The 21,725-nt window shown below is 40.4% G+C and overlaps 1 pseudogene; it reads left to right on the plus strand.

Annotated features, from left to right (window-relative positions):
* The first annotated feature begins 457 nt into the window (after positions 1 to 457).
* On the plus strand, positions 458 to 20,096 carry LOC119658082 (annotated as a pseudogene).
* The last annotated feature ends 1,629 nt before the right edge of the window (positions 20,097 to 21,725 follow it).

Below are 21,725 nucleotides of genomic sequence, written 5' to 3' on the forward strand. Positions count from 1 at the left end.
TTTAATTATGTAGATCAAGTCAGTGTATATAAAGCACTTAATTTTCAAATATTCATTACTTATTAGATGGACATTTGTTGCTATGAAAAGCAAGTTTGCCTTAATTTGTACAGCATAGGGTCTGGCCGCAGGCAATATACATTTTAAAACTGACCTAACCTGCTGATACTGCATGTTACCAGTGAAGTGTAAAGATTGCCACCATAAGTGTCCATAAAATGAAATTCTTTTCTTGAAATTTAGAAAACTTTCCAAACGATTCAGTTTGACCGTAATTATCTGCAATTTGTAAAGTTGGTGCTAGGGTCTCATAGTGAGGGAAAATGGGCGATATTGTTGCAATTAGTGAAGTAATAAAAGTAATTATGCATATGTTGTACACAATGAACTATAGTTGCAGTTTTTCGGTAGTGTCCGGTGAAGATAGTTCAAAAAGTATTTCTGTATACCCTTCGAGATGTTTCTTGAGTTCACCATCAACGGAAAGCCCTACAAAGGTGATAAACATCTTCTACAAATATTAAGTAACTGAGAGTTCTCTCTAATAAGGGCTTCTTTAAGTAAATCGGTCGTTAAGTTTGAGAATTATGATTCATGGCAAGTGGAAAATACTAATTACAAAAATATAATATTTGTTAGTGCGACCGGAGGATCATCCAGCAGACATCACTTTGAACACTTTCATCCGCAGCCTATGCTGGACTTGTTCGGGACAAAGGTGTATTGCATGGAAGGAGGATGTGGGTGCTGTACAGTTACTCTGCGTAGCCACCACCCCGTGTCAGATGAATACTTAAGTCGTGGCGTCAATTCGGTTCGTACCAAATATTATTCCACAAAAAAAAATAGTAGCACTTTTCACAGAAACGTACTGATCATAACAATGACAAATATTATTCCGCCTTGAACTACAGTGCTTGGTCCTCCTCAATGTCTGTCATGGCTGCGACATAATAACGATTGAAGGACTCGGTGATCAACGCGTAGGGTATCATCCGCTTCAAAAGCGGTTAGCTCAGCTCAACGGAACACAATGCGGTTACTGTTCTCCAGGATTTGTTATGAACATGTTCGGCAATTTGGAGTTGTCTAAAGGAAAGATGACTGCGAGGGATATAGAGTATTCATTTGATGGCAATATTTGTCGCTGTACAGGGTACCGACCTATTCTCGATGCAATGAAGTCGTTTGCAACAGATGCGGAATTTGGTTTTGTTGATACTGAGCAGGATATTGAAGATTTGAAATTATGTCCTAAAATTAGAAAAGTGTTACGATGCCCGATTGGAAGTGATGTTAGAGCTAATGATGGTCGGAGATGGTATCACCCTCGGAAGCTGGAAGAAATATTTGATATTTTCGAAAAAAATCATAACGATCCATATATGTTGGTGGCAGGGAACACTGCCCATGGGGTTTACCGGAGAGATCCTAACATCAAAACTTTCATCAATATAAATAACGTTTACGAGCTCCACACCCACAACTTCGGAAATACTTTAGAGCTGGGGGCAAATGTAACGATTGCGGAGATGATTGAAATTCTACGAAATATTTCTCCATCAGGTGGTTTCAACCATTTTTTAGAGATGTTGAAAGTTCTGAATTTGGTTGCACATGTGTCGGTGAGAAATGTATGTAATTCTAATAATTTCGAAACAGGATTTTACAATTTTATTATTTTTTCGATGGACTTAGATCGGGACCATCGCTGGAAACTTAATGATGAAGCATGAACACAATGAATTCATTTCGGATATCTTCATGCTGCTTGTCACAGCACGTGCCCGAGTCGTTATTGCTCGCTCGATGAACGAAACAGCAAGTGTATCTCTGCCGGAATTTTTAAGACATGATATGCGACATTGGGTCATTACAAAAATTATTCTTCCATCTTTGAATTTGGCTTTATTCGGAGTATACAAAGTAAGATATGAATGCTTTATATTAAAAATAGTTGGTGTCCAAGTAATTTTTAAAAAAAAAACATTCAATATGATGTCAAATCGATTCAATGTCTAGTTAATATTTACACAAACTGTTTTCTCAATTTGTTGCCGATTTTGTCACCAAATATTTAGGCAAAGTACAAAGTTACCCCTCAGAGCCTCACTTTTGAAGTTTTGTGCAACAAAACCTTATTAAAATCGGTTTACTGTCTGTCTGCCTATCTGTCACAAGCACTTTTCAAAACGGCTAAACCGATTCAAATGAAATTTGATGGACATATGCGAATTACGAAATCGCACGCACCCAGTTTCTGATATTAATATACAGAGCGCCCTTTCAAACTCTATGTATATTAATATTAGCAACTGGATGCGTGCGATTTCATTGTTTGCATATGTCCACCGAATTTCATTTGAATCGGTGTAGTCATTTTTTAGAAAAGTGCTTGTGACAGACAGGCAGGCTCTCCATACAAAGGAAAGTGTACATTTTTTTATCTAATTGAGGGTATCAAATGAAAAGTTTCAACTAGTACTTTTCCAGCTGCAAAGTGCTCGAGTGAGGGGTCAAAATGTACAAATTTAAAGTGAGACACGACTAATTTTTGGAAAGTACCAAACTCGAACATCTGAAAAAATTCAGGCTAATGCGCCAATATAAAATCTAGGCCTCAGAATGCATCCCTTTTCGATATCTTCCCAATATAATAATTTACTATATTACCAACGATACATGTAAATCCTGCTCTTAGTATGAAAATTATGATAGTTCAAAGTTACCACAGTAGTTGAGGTACGACTGAATTTCTAAAATTCATATATCAAGAAGCTTCTTTTGACCAGTCGTTTTTAATATAATAATCGTTGGCACAACAATCCATATTGGATCAGGGCCTTGAAGTGTGCTAGAGCACTTCATTCAAGACCGTAACGGTACACTACAATAGACTGTAGGAGACAATGTGGTCAGCATTGCACTCGCCCGAGATTATTACCCTGATTTGACTCAGGTACTCATTCACAACTGAGTCGACTGGTATCCGACGTCAAATCACGATACAAATCCCTCTGCCACAAGCGAGAGTCGTTTTTAAGGTTTTGTGTAAAACATACAAGCAAAGGGGAGGTGTACAATTACCTTCACCGAATATAGAAATACAGGGATATCGTATGAGGGGTCTTGATTAGTACTTGCCGAAGCCGGTCTTTATTTTGACATTTGGCGAAAAGGCGAGGAGTGCGGGGACTTAATGTCACGGACCCATTCTCAGAAACTACCCAACCGAAGAAACCGAAAAAAAGCGTAAACTGCTCCTATACGGTGTCGAGACCCCAAAATACTTGTCATACCGATATCTGCTTTTAAGCAGGTTAAGAAAGGTTAAGAAAAGTACAGAAAAAATCCGACTAGAACCTCCAAAAGTTGATCCTAGAACCATAAAAAATATGCCCTGGTTCAAAATCGTTCGTTATGGAGAAATTTACAGTGACTATAACTTGTCTCTTCCGTAGATATTTACTGCAACCCAAAACATTGAATATTAATAACATAAGTAGCCTAACATACTAAATGCATATACATACATTAAGGGTCAGGTACTAGCGCAAATATGCTTACACAAGAAATACATAATGCCTTTTATACCGGAAGCGTCCAGTGTCTGGTTTTTCACTTGTTCATGTCTGTAGGCAGCAGTGAGTGGGACTCATACCAAGACCACCCTCCCCTTTGCCATTCTGTCAGCCATTCATGTCTTGCTGCTCTGCATATTTTCATTTTTTCTCGTATGAACATCACACCACAGTTGCAAAGGAATCCATCAGAAACATCCGTAAAATGAAACATGCTAATTCGTCTGAAGATTTTCAGAAAGCGGTACTAAGTGGAAGGTCATGTTTGCCATCTTCCGATTGCTCCTACATGTTTGTGCTTCCTCCAAATATGCTATTCAAGATCGAACAAAACCAAAAAAGTTGCCTTGGGTTATTCCACGACTAACTGATATCTTTTCTGATGTTTGTGAGGATACCGATAGCTTCGTGCTCCAAATCTGCATCACTGTTCTCAGGAGACGAACGGCAATCGGGTCGATTTTGCCCAAGCATAACACTTGTAGTAACCACGGGTGTAAGCTGTCGAGATATTTTGTTTCCGGCAGGCAGCCGGCTTTACTGCTCTGTATCTATTACAAACTCTTTTTCACAATCCTTGAAGTCTATTGTCTATTTATGAACATCAATGGAATTGAAATGAAAACCTTATCAATGGCGGGAAGACAAGTATATAATTGGTGGCCATTTTGAAGAGCAAGAAGCAACCTGTTCCTTGGGTATGGGTTAGGTTATCTCCATGTTAAAATATGATGGAACTAAGTTTGGATCGGCAATCTTCAGATTAAAATGACTTACCATTATTTCACGAGTGCTCTTAAACTGCTTTAGGCACAAGTTGTAAATCCTGTCTACTTCTGGCAACTTCTAACGACCTGCCTTTTCTAGGGCTCCTTCACGTCAACTTCAGTTATATCAGGTGCGGCCATTTGGAGGAGTACCTTGGATAAACGCAAAAGCTATGCAAGCAATGCTGCTTTTATATTGTAACGAGTGGAATGGCTACACTTCGCCAGAAGCCTGCTATCTGATCCAGATCAAGGTTGTTTTCCCGAATGACTTTTCGAAGTGAAAGCCTCTTTAGTTTTGTAAGAAGAAGATGCTGTCTGCCCTTGGCTGGAAGCTCTTTTGATAACTGCGGATGTAGTAAGAGCAGAATCCAAATTGTTGCGATAGTAGTTTCCAATGATATCGGCAACATATCTGTGCACTCTTGGTGATGAGCTTCGGAACTGTATCTGCGCGACGTGGCCAATCTCCCTTCTATACTTTTCGTCCTTGGCTTTCATGAAGTGTCTGTGAGGTGAAGTATTACAGTTGCTCCTTTGGTCAGTCCGTTAAGTAATGACTCGACACTGAGCTCAAGTACCTCCTTGAAAGGGTAACTCAATTACTTTCCGATATCGTTAGGTAATGGTTGAGAACATTTTGTCCTGAAAATGACCTAATTCCTGGGAATGGGTTATAAACACATCATAAAGTCGATTCCTGCATCCTGCGGAGAGTCATTGTACTACTATGCTACCGAAAAATTGTGGATTACTATTCAATTATTACTATTATATTACAATCAAATGCATTCTTTTTCTGAGTTTTTCTTTGAGAAACAATCGGTTAGACAATAATATCAGGCTACTATTAGGACAGGTAATAAATTGTCGCAGCGAATGTGATCCCACGTCGAATGTACCTTCCGTCCAACTGAAAATCGACGACTGGAGGACACGTAACAAATATATGTTTGACATTGACATCGACGCCTTTAACAAATATTTGACTAACGGTGAACTGGTTTACGAGTTATTATTTCAATTTAGGATACTTCGCTCTCAGCAAATAATATGATAGATAGGGTATATTCTCAATAATTCTTTAATTAACAACTCCAGTTGTAGTTGACGGAGCTGTGAAGAGGGGACAATTCAGCACAAAGTATTTGTTTGCAGGATGCGGAGCGTATAGTCAGCAAAGGATCTTGAAGAGTGAAGGGATCAAACTGCTGTGGGACCACACTATTGCCACCGACCATAGTATTGGTCATAATAGACTTGATCTAGTTCTACTGCTGAATTCTTTTGAAGAACAGCAAGAAAAAATCCGAAACTGCTGTCTACGGTGATGGAGACTACAAAAGATCTAGGTAGTCCCGGTTATGATTTCAGTGAGAGGTTAAGTCCGGCGAAATTTGCATAAAGGACGGAAAAGTCTCTACCCAAGGGCCTGCACTATAGTCCGAAGAGTCCTATCCGGTAACACGGCCTAATCGGTTATGTTATCAATTTGTACTGTCTTGAATATGCATTTACCTGCAATAAATTTTCGTATGGTGGCACACATTTTGCGTTAAAACGCATCATCGTTGTGATGCGGGCCTGCTGTATCATTAGGTTAGTCGCTCTCGGTCTTGGCTAACTGGGTAAGAGTGATCGCGGCTTTTTGCTATAAGTAATGAGGATATGGATGATTTGTGTCTCACTACTTCCAGTATTGCGTGCAGGCAGGTGAAACAACCATTTTATCAGCCATGTGAGACAAGTAAGAGGTTGTGATTGATTGACAACATGCTTGCCACAATGATGATGCAGTCGTCGGCAGATAAATTGCAGGACTTCGCCTCAAGTAGTTGTTAGTGGCATGAAGGCACAAAGAAATCGTGCAGTAGTCAGCAAAAATATTAAACTTTATTGACCGGGTGTTTGGACGAAATGTATTGCCTTGCACGTAATCCCGCTTAATTTTCCCTCGTAATGTCCGGATAGCTTAGTTAGATGCAGGGCAGTACCTTACAACTTACTTGAAAATACCATTGACCATTTGCCAACTTTTCATTTAGTTATATGGTTGTTTGTTCAGCTTACAAAAACTGTTCTACTCGAAAAGCCTCACCATAGGGTCAAAGCTCTTACAGTGCAAGAAAATGATCTTGCCAGTCCTCATGCTCTCCTCGGAGGACTGGGCTCCTAGCAAGACAAATTGCGAAATTCGCGGCGTTCAATTGAATTTTGTATATTTACGTTGCTATGATACCGGCGGTATTCAACTTACGTACTTATCTATGCATATATTCGCCGTATGGAGTAAAGGGGGAAAATTTGGATGCCTGAGATCAGTTTAAATAGGTATGTGCATATACACACATGTACACATCAGTATGCGTTAATAGGATGTTTAAGATCAGCATAATATTTATATACATATATCTGAAAATTTGGTGTAAGATGATCCAATATTTTCATTTTTTACCTATCTACGGAAAGAAAAACCTACATGTAGGTAGAGTTCGAAATTTCAACCCTACCCGTCAGGCGACCGGATGAATATGAAGGTCCGATTCAGAATTTTTCCAACCAATTCAGAATTTCTTGCTTGGGATATGAAACCAGACTAGCTGGCGATTTCGAATAGTATAATTTATACCCTTGTCGGGTTTAGATTTAAAAAAAAAAGCAAAATGCCACTTGTAGTCGATTTCGATCACGCTATTCTGCGAGGTAGAGGCGCGAGGCAGGGTCTGATGAGATCGCCCCCACACTGCGATTGGAACAGACCAGCCACACAATTTTTCCCGTGTAGTGCTCCATCAAGAAGAATATATATCTACGCTAGTACCAGTGGTATTCAGCTTTTGTACTTATATATGTCCATTTGTATGCTTTGGCGCATGGAGTAAAGTGGAAATAATCAGATGCGTCCTATCAATTTAGATAGATATCTACGTATATTTATTATGTACACATTAGTATACAGCAGTAGACGATCTCCCTGCCTGCTTAAATTTCATAACTTTCCAAACTAACTAACTAACAGATTTTCCAAATCGATTTCAGAATTTTCCATTTCAAATGCAAACTTTTCCATTTTCAATTCAGATTTTTTTTAATATTTTACTATCAAGTTTTATGTCAACTTTTTACTTTTTGAGATCCCTAAAGGCTATCTGGGGTCTTGCCCTACGCCATTATTCCATCTGAGTCAAAATCTATCTCGTCTTCTTTTTCTACCATAAATATTGCCCTTATAGACTTTTCGGGCTGGATCATCCTCATCTGTATGAATTAAGTGACCGGGCTACTGCAACCTGTTGAGTCGGATTTGATCCACAATCAGGTGGTGGTGGTGGTATCACTAATTAATTTAACCATTATAGGGACTACGGAGTCATCAACTGAAGATGAGCCATGTTATTGCCAAATTGCCTTGTACAGGGGAAAAGGCGCATTGATATCTGCGCTCTGCAAGAAACCCGTTGGTCTGGTACCAAAAGCTGCGACATTGAACGCGAACGCGGTAAAACTTCTCTATTTTGGTAATCCACACACTCAATATGGTGTTGGCATTGCCATCTCAGAGGGTCTCCGTGATGCCATTAAAGAAGTCGAACGATTTGATGATCGGCTGATGAAGCTCACCATTATATCGCACTATTCACTTCTTCACCGCGTATGCACCACAGACAGGTCGACCTGATGCCGAGGAAAATGGCTTCTGGTAACTTCTCGATGAAAAGACTTGTCACGTGCCTGCTGACGATTATATAATCATTGCCGGCGACCTTAATGGTCAAGTGGGTGAAAAGGCAGACGGTAACAGGTGCCATTGGGGGAAGGGGTTCGGAGCGCGCAATGAGGGTGGCGAGCGCATTTTGCATTTTGCATTTTGCGGACACCCATGACCTTGTACTTATGATTACATGGCTCATCAAACGATTGTCTCACCTTCCTACATTTTATAGTGGGAACAGTGAAACGCAAATCGACTATATTCTCAACAGACGCCAACATTTTACCACTGTCACTGATTGCAAAGTCGTTCCCTATGAGACCATCGCACCTCAACATCGGCCGCTGATTGCCGTCCTGCGAATTAAGCCACCGATAAAACAGCGTGAGGAACGCACTGGCCCGCCGCGCATTAAATGTTGGCGATTTGATGAGAAGTAAGAAGAAACGGTCTCACTCATACGATTGCCGACCATTACGAATGTGGAAAAATCGTGGAACCAAATGAAAGACACAATCCACAAAGCGGCCTCTGCAACCCTCGGGGTCACCAAGCCGGGTAAGCGGTACATCAACCGAGATACTTGGCTTTGGAATGATGATGTTGAAATGAAGGTCCGTGAGAAGAAACGCCTCTACCACAAATTTCTCGACGATAAAACGCCTGCTAATTGACAAATTTTTAAGAATGCCAACCGGGAAGCAAAGTAAGCGGTCGCTGTCACCTGAGCGAACCATTTCTTTACGATAAACTGGACACTCGGGATGGCGAGAGAGATCTGTATCGACTTGCTAAAACCCGGAATGAATGCACACAGGATATCGAACACTTCAGTTGCGTTAATGACAAGAACGGTACTTTGCTTACCAACCGTCGAGTCGCAACGGGCAGATGGCGAGAATACTTCGAGCAGATTTCAACTGAAGAATTTGTTCATCCTCCACTTCCACAATCATTGCCGACATTTGGAGTAGTTCCACCAGTCAGCGGAACTGAAGTCGACGAGGCAATAAAACAAATGAAATGGGGGAAAGCAACAGGACCTGACGACATCGCATCTAAGCTCTTAGCTGGGACCCAACACTGTGGCTCAGTAAATTCTTTAACCGGGTTAAAGGAAGGAAGGAAGAACACCATCTGACTGGCAAGAAAGTACCACTGTTTCAATATGGAAAAACAAAGGTAGTCCAGCAGAATGTTCAAATTACCGTCCGATCCGAAGATTTTTGAATGCATTCTTGACAACCGTATTTGCGAAATCGTTGAAATAACCGTTAATCAAGCTGGATTTGTCAAGAACTGCGGAACTACTGACGCAATACACACTGCGCGGTTACTCATGGAGAAACACCGAGAGAAGCATCGCCTTCTTTACATTGCCTTTCTGGATCTAGAGAAAGCGTTTGACCGTGCACCACACGAACTCATTGCTGGGTTCAATTGCTCTACCACGATCCGAAAAGTAAAGTTCTGCTGGTGTTCATCAAGGAAGGGCCCTCTCACCACTCCCCTTTGTTCTTGTTATGGACATCGTCACACGGGATATCCAACGTTCAGCGGCCAACACACTGCTTTATGCAGATGCTGTTTTCCTAGCATCTGATAGCAAAAATGATCTCGAGCAACTTGTTCAAAAATGGAATGACCGCCTCATGCAACACGGTCTCAGATTGAATTTAAGCAAAACTGAATTTTTGACGACCGATCCCCATGAAACAGGCACAATCACTGTCAGCGGCAATGATCTGCCCAGAACTGAGCGATTTAAATACCTCGGGTCAACGCTATCAGCGAATGGAGAACTACGTTATGAAATTGCTTCACGCATTAACTCAACCTGGATGAAGTGGCGTTCCACAACTGGTGTTCTTTGTGATCGACGTATCAACGAACGTCTCAAATCTACCGCAATGTCGTCCGTCCAGTCGCTCCCTATGGTTCTGAGTGTCGGCCGACTATAAAAGATAATGAACGGCGTCTTGCGGTAATGGAGACGAAGATGCTATGTTGGACTGGTGGCGTCACACGTTTAGATCACATCCGAAATGAGGATATCTGCGATCGTTATGGGGTTGCACCGATCGTGGAAAAGTTGCGAGAGAGGCATCTTCGATGGTATGGTCACGCAATTCGTGCAAACGAGAATTCACTTGCCAAGATCGGTCTCAAAATCGAAGTCGATGGTAAACGACCAAAAGGCAGACCTAAACAACGGCGGCTTGATACGCTAGATGGGGATTTGAAAGCTTCGAGATTGCACCCAGATCAGGCATTCGATAGAGCCAAATGGCGAAACCGATCACGACGAGCCGACCCCGCTTTTGAACGGGACAAAGGCTGAAGAAAGAGAAGAAGAAGCACAATATTTATGTCATGGATATGTATGTTCATATGTATATCTGTATGAAGGAATGTATATGTTAATGAAGGAATATTTGCAGTTTTAGCTATGTACGAATGGAAAAACGTGCATAGAGAGTCCCTCAAATACAACTGAAGCCCAACCTTTATACCCGAAGAGCCCAATTTCCGGTATCCCGACTTATCTCTATAGAACAGAAGAGGGAATGTAAATTTCTCTTGCCCCAAATATAACCATTATTATTCTGTTGGAAGTTGTACCGCGTCCTTAAGGAATTACCATATGCGATATCAAAAAAAAGGTCTCGAATAGCACTTTTCGAAGCAGGCCCAAGATTTCGGATCGGTTGTAAAGTAGGATAGTGCGCGCTAAAAAGTACACTTGCTGAATCGCGGAAGCTAACCACCCGAGAAATCTGAAATCATGAAGACCCGTCTTTGTATATCCTGTTCAAACTTTTAAAATTTATGGGAAAGCCCCCTCAAATTCATCATGAATTTACTGTACCCCAGACGGTATTTTTCGCACCGGAGGCCTAGTTTTGTACCGTTTTGTTTATTGTACAGTCGCGTCGTACAGGGTACGACTATCCTACGACTCTTAGAGACCTAAGTGTTTTGCCTGTGGAGCTACATTGTGCATCACTCTTCCCTACAATTCACTGCTTACCCCAAGAAACAGATTACTCAACTATCAAAATGAACAATTTGGTACAAAGAAAACACACATTCCGAAGTTGTATTTGATCCAATTGTATTTATAGTCAATGTTGACTGACCTGAGTAAGAAATAATAATAATCGTTAGCACAACAATCCAATTGCATCAGGGCCTTGAAGTGTGTTAGAGCAATTCATTCAAGACTGTAACGGTACACTACAGGATTGCAGCACCCTGTAGGAGGCAATGTGGTTAGTATTGCGCTCGCTTCGCTTCAGCACCTTCTTGCTAGGTTACACCAATGAGCTTCTACCTTGGAGAATCTCACACTTTCCGGGTATATTCGGAGAAATTTTCCATCTCCACTTCGCTTGTATGGGGACCCTTAAACTAGACAATAGATATTGCAATAATGAATTTCATATGTATGTCCACCAAATTTAAACCCGACAGGTGTAGCCGTTGCCGAAAAGAGAGTGAATGGGACACACGGACCGACAGTAAACCGATTTCAATAATGTTCTGTGTTATGCAAAGCCTTAATAAATAAAGCATTCCGTTGACTTTGGATACTATTGTTCACTCCTCCAGTGTTCTGTATTATTAAAAACTGTTTCTTCTCTCTTTCAGATTTTACCGCGCGCTCAACATGCACATGCGTTTTTAAATGCCGGATTCCTTTTTAGTGTCTCTGGAGGAAAAATTCGATCATCGAAAATTGTGTTCGGAGGTATTAATAGCCGATTTAACGAATCCATTGCTACGGTAGACTTCTTCAAGGGTCGAAACCTGTTTGATCCCAAAACTTTCGAACAAGCGCTCAATATCTTAGATACCGAGCTTCAACTAGATTGGGTACTTCCAGCGCCATCCCCAGAATACCGTAAGAAGTTGGCGCTGGGTCTTTTCTATAAATTTGTCTTGAAGAATGCACCCCCGGATTTCATAAAGCGGTTTTACCGAAGTGGCGGATATTTTCCAAAACGTCCTCTCTCGAGCGGAACACAATATTTCGATACCAAAAAGGAATTGTGGCCTGTAAACAAGCCGGTCCGAAAGCTAGAAGCGCTTTGGCAATGTTCTGGCGAAGCAAACTACTCGAACGACCTTCCCCACATGCCAGATGAAGTCTGGGCTGCTTTTGTCCCAGCAACTCAAGTTCAAGCTACAATTGCAAGCATTGATGCTTCCGAAGCACTTGCAATGGAAGGGGTGGTTGCTTTTTATTCGGCGAAAGATATACCTGGGACGAATTCGTATGTTGCAATCGGATTGTTCGGTATTATTGAGAATGAAGAGTTATTTTGCGAAAATGTAGTTAATTATCATTCGGAACCTGTTGGAATTATATTGGCGGAATCAATCACTGCTGCAATAGCTGCAGCAAGCAAAGTGAACATTTTGTACGAGCATAATGAAAATAGGCGATCGTTAAGGCCAACTCTAAAAGATGCTATTAGAATCGAAGATATAAGTTACTACGAAGATAGTGATGATGACTTTGTTGATTTGGAAGAAGAGCTTTCAAATGAAAAAAGATTCAGCAAAACGAAGCGGATTCGAGGTCACTTCGAACTGGGGCTACAGTTTCACCTTTCAATCGAATCTAATACAACAGTTTGTATTCCCCGCGAAGGTGGGCTATTTTTGTATTCATCGACTCAATACATGGATCTGGTACAAACAAGCATCACTAACGCGTTAAATCTTCCGGACAACCGGATAGAAATCGAAGTTCGGCGAACTGGAGGCAGTTTCGGCAGTAGGATCTCGCGCTGTAACCATGTTGCTGTCGGTTGTGCTTTGGCGAGCTGGTTATCAAACCGCCCAGTGCGATTTGTGCAGACCATAGAAAACAACATGAGGATATCTGGAAAAAGATTTGCTTGTATTGCTGATTATACGGTGACTGTCGATGAGCAAGGAAGAATACAATCTTACACGCTAAACTTTTACGAGGACATGGGCTTTTCAATCAACGAAAGCCCCATCGATGATTTTACCATTCCAGCTATACCAAATTGTTACAATAAAACTAGTTCTTGGCAGATCAAAGGAAATAATGTTATTACGGATGCACCGTCGAACTCTTGGTTCCGTGCCCCAGGAACTCTTGAAGGTATTTCTATGACAGAGAACGTTATGGAGCATATTGCATGGGAGATTAGCATGGATCCAATGGACGTTCGTTACAATAATATTCCAGACGACAGTTACATGAAAAAATTGCTACCAGATTTCATCAAACAGACAGAATACCGTCAACGACGCAACGACATAAATGCTTTCAATAAAGAGAATCGTTGGAGGAAACGGGGAATCGGAGTATCACTTATGCGGTTTCCAATTATATATTTTGGTCAAATATCGGCTGCTGTGGCCATATACCATTATGATGGTACCGTTCTAATTAGTCACGGTGGAGTTGAAATAGGACAAGGAATCAATACGAAAGCTGCTCAAGTTGCTGCTTACACGCTTGGTATTCCTCTGGATATGGTTGCGGTGAAAGCTTCTAATACATTTGATGGTGCCAACAGTATATGTACTGGCGCCAGCGTAACAAGCGAAACAGTTTGTTTTGTAAGTATTTTAAAATACCAATTCATAATCTCTTAATCAATTAATAATGATAAATATACTCCGCTGTATGAGTTTGGGGTAACCGTTTTATCTTCAACGGACCGTCAGCCTGCCAGCCTGTTTAAAAATATAAGTAAAAATAATTTGTTGGCCACCAGAGTCAGCTAATTGAGATTAAATTGCTTTCAAATTTGTATCCTCAGTTCCTTGTTAATTGCATTTATATTTCTTGGCCTTTTTAATGGGTTCGGATTATATTTTGCCTAATGTGCTATAATGCAATCGCTGATCGTCTATCCCTTTTTAAAGGTAAAAAGCATTAAGGAAATGACGAAATATTAATCAACGTTACGTGCCGCGTGCACAGCTCTTGAATGATGAGAAGATGGCATCATTTAAATTTAGTACTAAAGTAAAAAAAAATTGTCTTAGTCTGCATGACATAACGAATGATAATGGTACTAAACTCGTAAGATTCGCATAGGGTAGAAAAAAATTTACCTAAAAAACTACAACTATTATACATTATCGTGATTTAGACAGTTTTCCTTTTTAAAATAATATGCCTTCGCGAGTCAAATATCTCGCTGCCTACTAGTATTATTTTTGTATCCCTGGGGTGTCTGCCTGCATTTTTCGAACGTTTCTATAAAAACTTTGAGATTGCCGTCCCGTGTGGGGAGGAATGTTATAAATTCCTAGAGATTTTCGTTGTTTTTTCATAATAATAGTAATAAAAGTCGTTGGCGCAACAATCCATATTGGACCAGACCCTTGAATTGTGTTAGAGCACTTCATTCAAGACCGTAACGGTGCACTACAGTACACTCTAGAAGGCAATGTGGTCACCATTGCGATCGCTCGAGATTATTACCCTGATTTGACTCAAGTACTCAACTATAGCTGAGTCGACTGGTATCCGGCATTCAGTCACGATAACAAATTCCTCGTCGTTACTTTACCCGTCTGCCTCGGATTCGGACATATGGCGTTGGATTGCACTAGCACCATTGATAGATCTAAACTGTGTCGATGATGTGGGGAGGAAAATTATTTGGCGAAGGACTGCAGTGAAAACCCTCACTCCCTTCTATACAGGAAAACCAAAAGTCGCGATTGTAACCACATAACGGGTAGCACCAGGTGCCCATCCTACAGGATAGCTTTAAGTACCCTACGTAAATGAGAGTCATCCAGCTGAATCTAAATTACTGCCCAGCCGCTCAGGACCTGCTAGCACAGAAAGTGTATGAAGAGGAAATCGATGTTGCTATTGCCTGCGAACAATATAAGAGCCTGCATCACGGCGTCTGGGAAAAAGACATAACTGGAAAGGTTGCGGTGTGGGCTTGCGGTAATCGAACCTTACAGCAAGCAATGAAGCACCGCGAAGACGATTTTTTGATGACCTCTACATATACAGCTGTTATGCCGCCCCAAGTATGACAACACTAGAGTATTGCAACATGATAGATTGACTGGCGAGAGACGTTAAAGATCGCAACGACAAAATTATTGCTGGCATTTCTGGAGGTATTGCAATGAAACACCGAATTTACTGGAACGGTCATAGAAAAAGTATCGCAGCTGCCTCAACAGATTTACCGAGCATGTGACGCTTCCATGCTAAGACGTGCACACTCTCGGAAGTGAAACCCTAACTACTGGTGGAACGCTGAAATTGCGAAGTATCGTACGAAATGCTTGAAGGCCAGAAAGCGGAGTCAACGCAGAAGAAACATGCCAGAGTATCAACAACGGTACCTCAAATATAAGCAGGCACGCCAAAAGTTGCAGTGGGCCACCACGAAATGTAAAAATTATTGCTTCAAGCGACTCTGTGATGAAGCAGACCAGATCCATGGGGAGGAGCGTACAGGTCCGTTATGTCGGCAATAAAACGTCCCCTCCTATTATGTACCCTAGATTATTGTGGGAGACAGTTTCGACATTGTTCCCCCAACATCCGGAAACAATCTTCCCAATGATACCAATGAGCGTCGAAGACATACCTCCAGTAACCACAGACGAAGTTTTGGACGCGGTGAAAAGGGTCCAGGATACCGAAACGGTGCTGAAACTAGAAATGAGAATGGCACCAATCATATTCACACGGGTGTTCTCAGAATGCCTAAAAGAGCCCGGAGAGTGGAAAATACAAAAGTATTGATCCCGAAGATAGGTAAACCAATAGGTGAATCAACATCCTATAGACCTATCTGTCTTGTGAGTACAACAGGCAAGGTTCTCGAGCGGGTAATCTATAACCGTCTATATCCAATATCCATAAATTGAATAAACAGTTTGGCTTCCGGAAGGCTCGGTCAGTGGTTGATGCTACCAAATTGGTTTTTGAGCCAGCCAGAAAAGCCTAGGACGAAGGGAAATACTGCGCATTGGTGACTAAAAACCCCATTTAAAGCTTACTGGGCAGAAAGCGGTGACTATCAGCTCAACACTGGCAAGGATGCTTCCAAATGTAGGCGGCCCAAAGCAGAGTCAACGATTACTCTTATCGCGAGTCGTCAGGTCTGTACTTTTACACGCGGCACCAGTGTACGTGTCGACGATAAAAATCGAAAAAGATCGCTGACAGCTTCAAGCTTCATATCGATTAAACACTCTCCGACCATATTGCGCCTGTCGAACAAAATCTTATGAAGAGATATGCGTGATTGCGGGGATAATCCCGGTAGATATTCTAATCTATGAGGCAAGTCATCTGTACGAGAATCAGAAAGCGAGCCTAAACGAGCAAAGTGAGCGTATGCGGTCATTGGCTGCATGGCAAACAGCATGGGAACAGGCGGAGAATGGCCGGTGGACACACAAGCTTATTCCTGACTTAAGTATGTGGACTATGAGGAACCACGGTGGGACGAGTTACGATCTGACTCAGTTCTTATCCGGACTTGGTGGATACAGGAATTACCTCTTTAGGCTCGGTCCAGATGAATCACCTGATTGTCCTGGGTGTGAAGGTGCAGCCGAAAATGCAGAAAACGTGTTCTTCGCCAGCCAAAGATTTAAAGGCTCAAGGAGAAAGCTTGAAACAAAGCTAAATACCCGTTTAACGATGGTAAATCTGAAAAGGTATATGGTGCAATCAAATACAGTAGTTGCAATGGTGAAACGGTTCCATCAGCAGCTAAAAGCAGCAGAAGCGCATCGGAGACATAGAAGGGAAGCTACTTCAATTAACGCCACACAAAGCGGTAGCAGCTCGGTTAGAGTGAACAGCTAAGAACTGAACAGTCCGCAAAGCAATACCAGAACGGTGATCCCGCCGGAAGAGTGTGGAGAAGATACGGGAGGTTTTAGTCGGTAAGAGTCCGGCGTGCGTGTCCTAGATTGCTGATGCATATCCATGATGGATTTCCCCAAGTTAGACGGACAGAGGGAGAGATGGACAAACGAACGGACGGACAGACAGACATTGAATCGATTTTGATAAGGTATTGTTTCACACAAAACCCTAAAAAGGCAGAATACGAGAAGCTCGACGTTCCGGATATAAAGGTTTTGTGTTCATCTTGTTTGAGGAACTTCTTATGCCCGTTTTTCCATTCGTACATAGCTTAAAATTTAAAATAGTCCTTCATATATATCAAAGCAGCAAAATATGCACATATGTATATTGAAGCCATAAATTAAACATACATATTTATATGTATATCCACGCATCTTTGTAAATTGATTGCACATATTTGAATATATCTAATACCGCGCAAATTGCAGCTGGTTCTAACGTACATATACAGATACCTATTCAAATTGGTCAATAATCGCAATTCCATTAGCATATACATAGGCATATGTGTATCTACATCGAGTAATCGACACTGATATACAAATAACTAAAACCAGAAAAGCTAAAAAAGGTAAAAGTCAGATGTTCATATGCCTCCCACCGTTCAAGCGAGCCGCCTTTATATGATGATCACGTCATACATATCTGCAATAGTGAGTGCAATAAATTCGTATGAAAAAAAATCCCCTTCCGTAACTTTCTTAATGATAATTGGGTTTCCTTCAAACTTTCCAAAATTATGCTTTGTATGATCGCTAATAATGACATCAATTGTGTATTTCTATGGTGAACTTGAGGGGGGTTTCGGGTCAATTTCTAATATAAAGTAAAATGCTATTTAATAATAGCATCCCATTCCAATATCTGCTCAAACAAAGTATTAACTTTGGGACATTGATTTCGTACAGATGCACCATTTCAAATTTTGTTTGGATAGATAAGTTCTGAGAACGAAACGTGTTTCCCTTTTTGGCGCTCGATTTCAAAAATAGGACCAGTTTCAAAAAGTACTAATTGATCCCTTTCATTGATATATCACTGTGGGGGGCCATATTCTCTGAAACGAAATTTGCTCCCCCCTTCGCATATATGGGGAGCCCTTCTCCCTTAAACTCAACTGAAAATTCCGCCACTTGCTACATGTAAAGGTATTCAACGACCACACATTCTTACCAAATTTCATGACAATTACGTTTCTAAGTAAATTGGGTGTGACAAACAGAGAGTCATTGAACCGATTTTCATATTTGTTTCATACAAAACCTTAAAAAGAACACTTGGTTGAGATGCCACTTCAACGAACCTGTAGGAGTTGGAACAAGCCATTAAAGAAGAATGGCAGCCGATTCTGCAAGAATTCGCCAAAAATTTATTAACTAAATTTAATTTACAGTTTACTTTTTATTTGTTTTTTCAACTGTAGATGTTATTTATGCTGGTTGGATGTTATTTCCAATAATATCCTCTCTCTACACATTGAAATGACCGCTTAGTTTAGATGAATAGTTTTACATAACATTAACACTTCAGTAAAACCAGAAGTAGCTGTTGGAGACATGCATGTGCGATTTTTTGCTCCCGAGTGTAATTGAGGAAACTTTGTTTTTGATGGGGATGCCCCTGAATTGGCTCAAAGTCCTTCAATCATGTGTACTTATGACATTTTATGAATTCGCAGAGCTGGTAAGGTTCCCATAAACTCGGTTTCTTTCTCATCTACTCCACATAAATTCCTAAAGCTGAATTCTCCAAAGTCAATACCGACATCATCACATCTGGGTATTAGAATTCTCCTTAAATTATGGCTTTTGTCTTAGGAAGCCACTGCTGGGTTATATTATATTAAACTATCATACACACATATATAGATACATACTTCTAGTCTTTGGTTAATTTTATTATTTCATAAGTAACAACAAATTAACTTTACACAGGCTGTTCGGAAAGCATGCAATCAACTGCTTTCTCGCATGAAACCGGTTCGTGACAAGTTAGACAGCCCCACCTGGTTAGAGATAGTACAAAAATGCCACGAAGAGAATATCAACCTCTTTTCGAGACAAATTCACAAACTGGGAGATCTAGGGGAATATAATGTGTGGGGATTGGCCTGCACTGAAATGGAGGTCGATATTCTAACCGGAAAATGGCAAATAACACGTGCTGATATATGGGAGGACACTGGCGAAAGCCTGAGCCAACTCATCGACGTTGGACAAATTGAAGGTGGCTTTGTTCAAGGTTTGGGTTATTGGTTAACAGAGAAGCTAGTGTACGACCGCCAAACAGGTGAGCTGATGACATTCAATACTTGGGAATATAAGGTACCTGGTGCGAAGGACATTCCAATTGATTTCCGTATAAAGCTTATCCAAGACAGGCCTAATCCTCATGGATTTCTACGTTCGAAGAGTAAGTAACATCCATTTAAAAATATTTCTGATAAATTTGCCAAGTAAAAATACATGTTTTTAGCAACGGGTGAAATGGGAATTTGCATGTCAATCTCTTCCGTCTTCGCTTTGAGGCATGCATTGAATTCGGCTAGAAAAGACGCTGGCATCAATGAGTGGTATGAGCTCGGTAAGTAAAACATTCGTCATCTGTAGCTTTCTTTTAATTCACTTTAATTCATAGGAGCCCCAACGACCATCGAGGAGATTGTTCTTGCTGCTGGACACACTGCAAAGGATTTCAAGCTGAACGTTTAACACTTTAAAGATGTGGTATTCCACTGAAACTATCAGGTTTCCTAACGCAAATAATGTATTTCACCATAGAGTCACCTCTCAAAAACTAAAAGCCTTTTGTGTTGTTTTTAAATAATTTCATAACAATATCAACATGACTATTTGTTACCGCTTTCAAATAAATTGAAAGTTTTAATAGAATCTTTTAATTAAAGTTTTTTTACATTTACTATGGCAGGGTCGAAAGTAATCATTCTGGAATATATCCATACCCAATACTTCCCCCATTTGCGCTTTAAATTACGTTTTGCGACTCCTCCCTAGATAGGTAGATATTCTTAGGTCTACCGATATAATTCATCTCCAACTTCGTTGTCCCAAATACTACCACATTGACGATCTACCTATCAGGCGAGCTCGTTGAGCATCAGCCTCTCGACCTCATTGCCCCGTTGAATTGCGGTTCCTCCTGAATGTTTGCATTGGTTTTTGCACAGCCCCACCGGCGTAGGTACAGTATGCAAAATTCGTATTCGTACACCCATTTTTTTACCTATTATTTGTTATTTTTAAGTCAAATATAACATTAAGAGATAAATAAATTGTATATTATTATAGCAAATGAAGAGGTTAATTCATGTACATAATAACAAGTATAAAATATATTTTAAACTTAATAATAAAAACAGTAATTCATATAAAACTCAAAACAAAATTCGTATTCGTACACCTACAGACTTCAAAAAATGTGCTAGAAATATAGTGTTAGTACTTCGTGGGAAATCCTTTTTGTTTTATTATTGCTCTAAGCCTATTTGGCATTGATTGAACTAATTTTTGGGTTAAGTTCGGTGAAATATTTTGCCATTCGGTCTGCAAGGCAGTTTTCAGGTCTTCTTTATTCTTAATACTGTAATTTTTTAGATTCTTCTTGAAAATAGACCATAAATTGTCTATTGGGTTAACGTCAGGACTCTGTGGAGGCGTGTTTAAACACTTTCGACAATTGTAGAGTAGCCAAAGCCGCGTGTGAAGTTCCGTATGCTTCGGATCATTGTCCTGTTGAAATATATACTTCCTACGAATTCCTAAATTTTGTGCACTCTGATGTAAATTAGTTTTAAGAATTTGCACATATTGCTTCGCGTTCATTATTCCATCAATAAAATGCAAGTTTCCAACACCAGAAGCTGCAAAACATCCCCAAATCATCAACGAGCCACCTCCATGCTTAAATGTAGGAAGCATGTTTTTTGGATATAGCCTCGTATTTTTTTCTCGCCATATACGAACCCGTCCGTCCGACAACTTTAGATTAATTTTGCACTTGTCTGAAAAAATTATTCGTTTCCAATAACGAAAATCCTTGTTTAGATATCTTTTTGCAAAGTTTAACCGTTTTCTTCTATTGACATTATTGATAAATGGCTTAGAAGCGGGAGTCCGGCTCTGTATACCGAATCTACGCAAATAATTCCGAACACTTTGGGGTGTAATTTTAATTTGGAACTGGTTTTGCAAAAGTCCTGCTAATTTCACTGCACTTATCGTGTTATCCTGTCGAACAACACGCCGAACAAAGGATTGGTGTCTCCTTAACAAAATTAATCTGTTTCCATTTCTTTTTTTCTTCTCGATTCTACCAGACGAATTGTAAATCTTTACTACAGATTGAATTGTCGAGTGACTCCTATGCATAATTTTTGCGATTTGTCTCAAGGATTTACCATCCTTGTATAGCTGTATCACTATCTTACGATCACTGTTCGAAAATTCACTACCTTTTCGACTCATTTGGAAAATTTGTTAAAGAATCAACTCTTTATTTGTAATTCCCAAAACACTTTAGCTCGAACTGTCAACCACACTTTTTCAAGAATTTACCGTTAGAATTTTATAGTGCAAAATGATTAGTATCGTACAGGGATTGAGTTCAAGCCGCTAGTCGGGGTGTACGAATACGAATTTTGCTTCGATTGAATTTGGAAATTGTTCTCTTGAACAAACGGATGTAAATAAAATTTAAGATTAATGTTCTATAACAACTACATACATATTTAT

The sequence above is a fragment of the Hermetia illucens genome, chromosome 1 (genome assembly GCF_905115235.1).
Source record: "Hermetia illucens chromosome 1, iHerIll2.2.curated.20191125, whole genome shotgun sequence".
Lineage (NCBI taxonomy): Eukaryota > Metazoa > Arthropoda > Insecta > Diptera > Stratiomyidae > Hermetia > Hermetia illucens.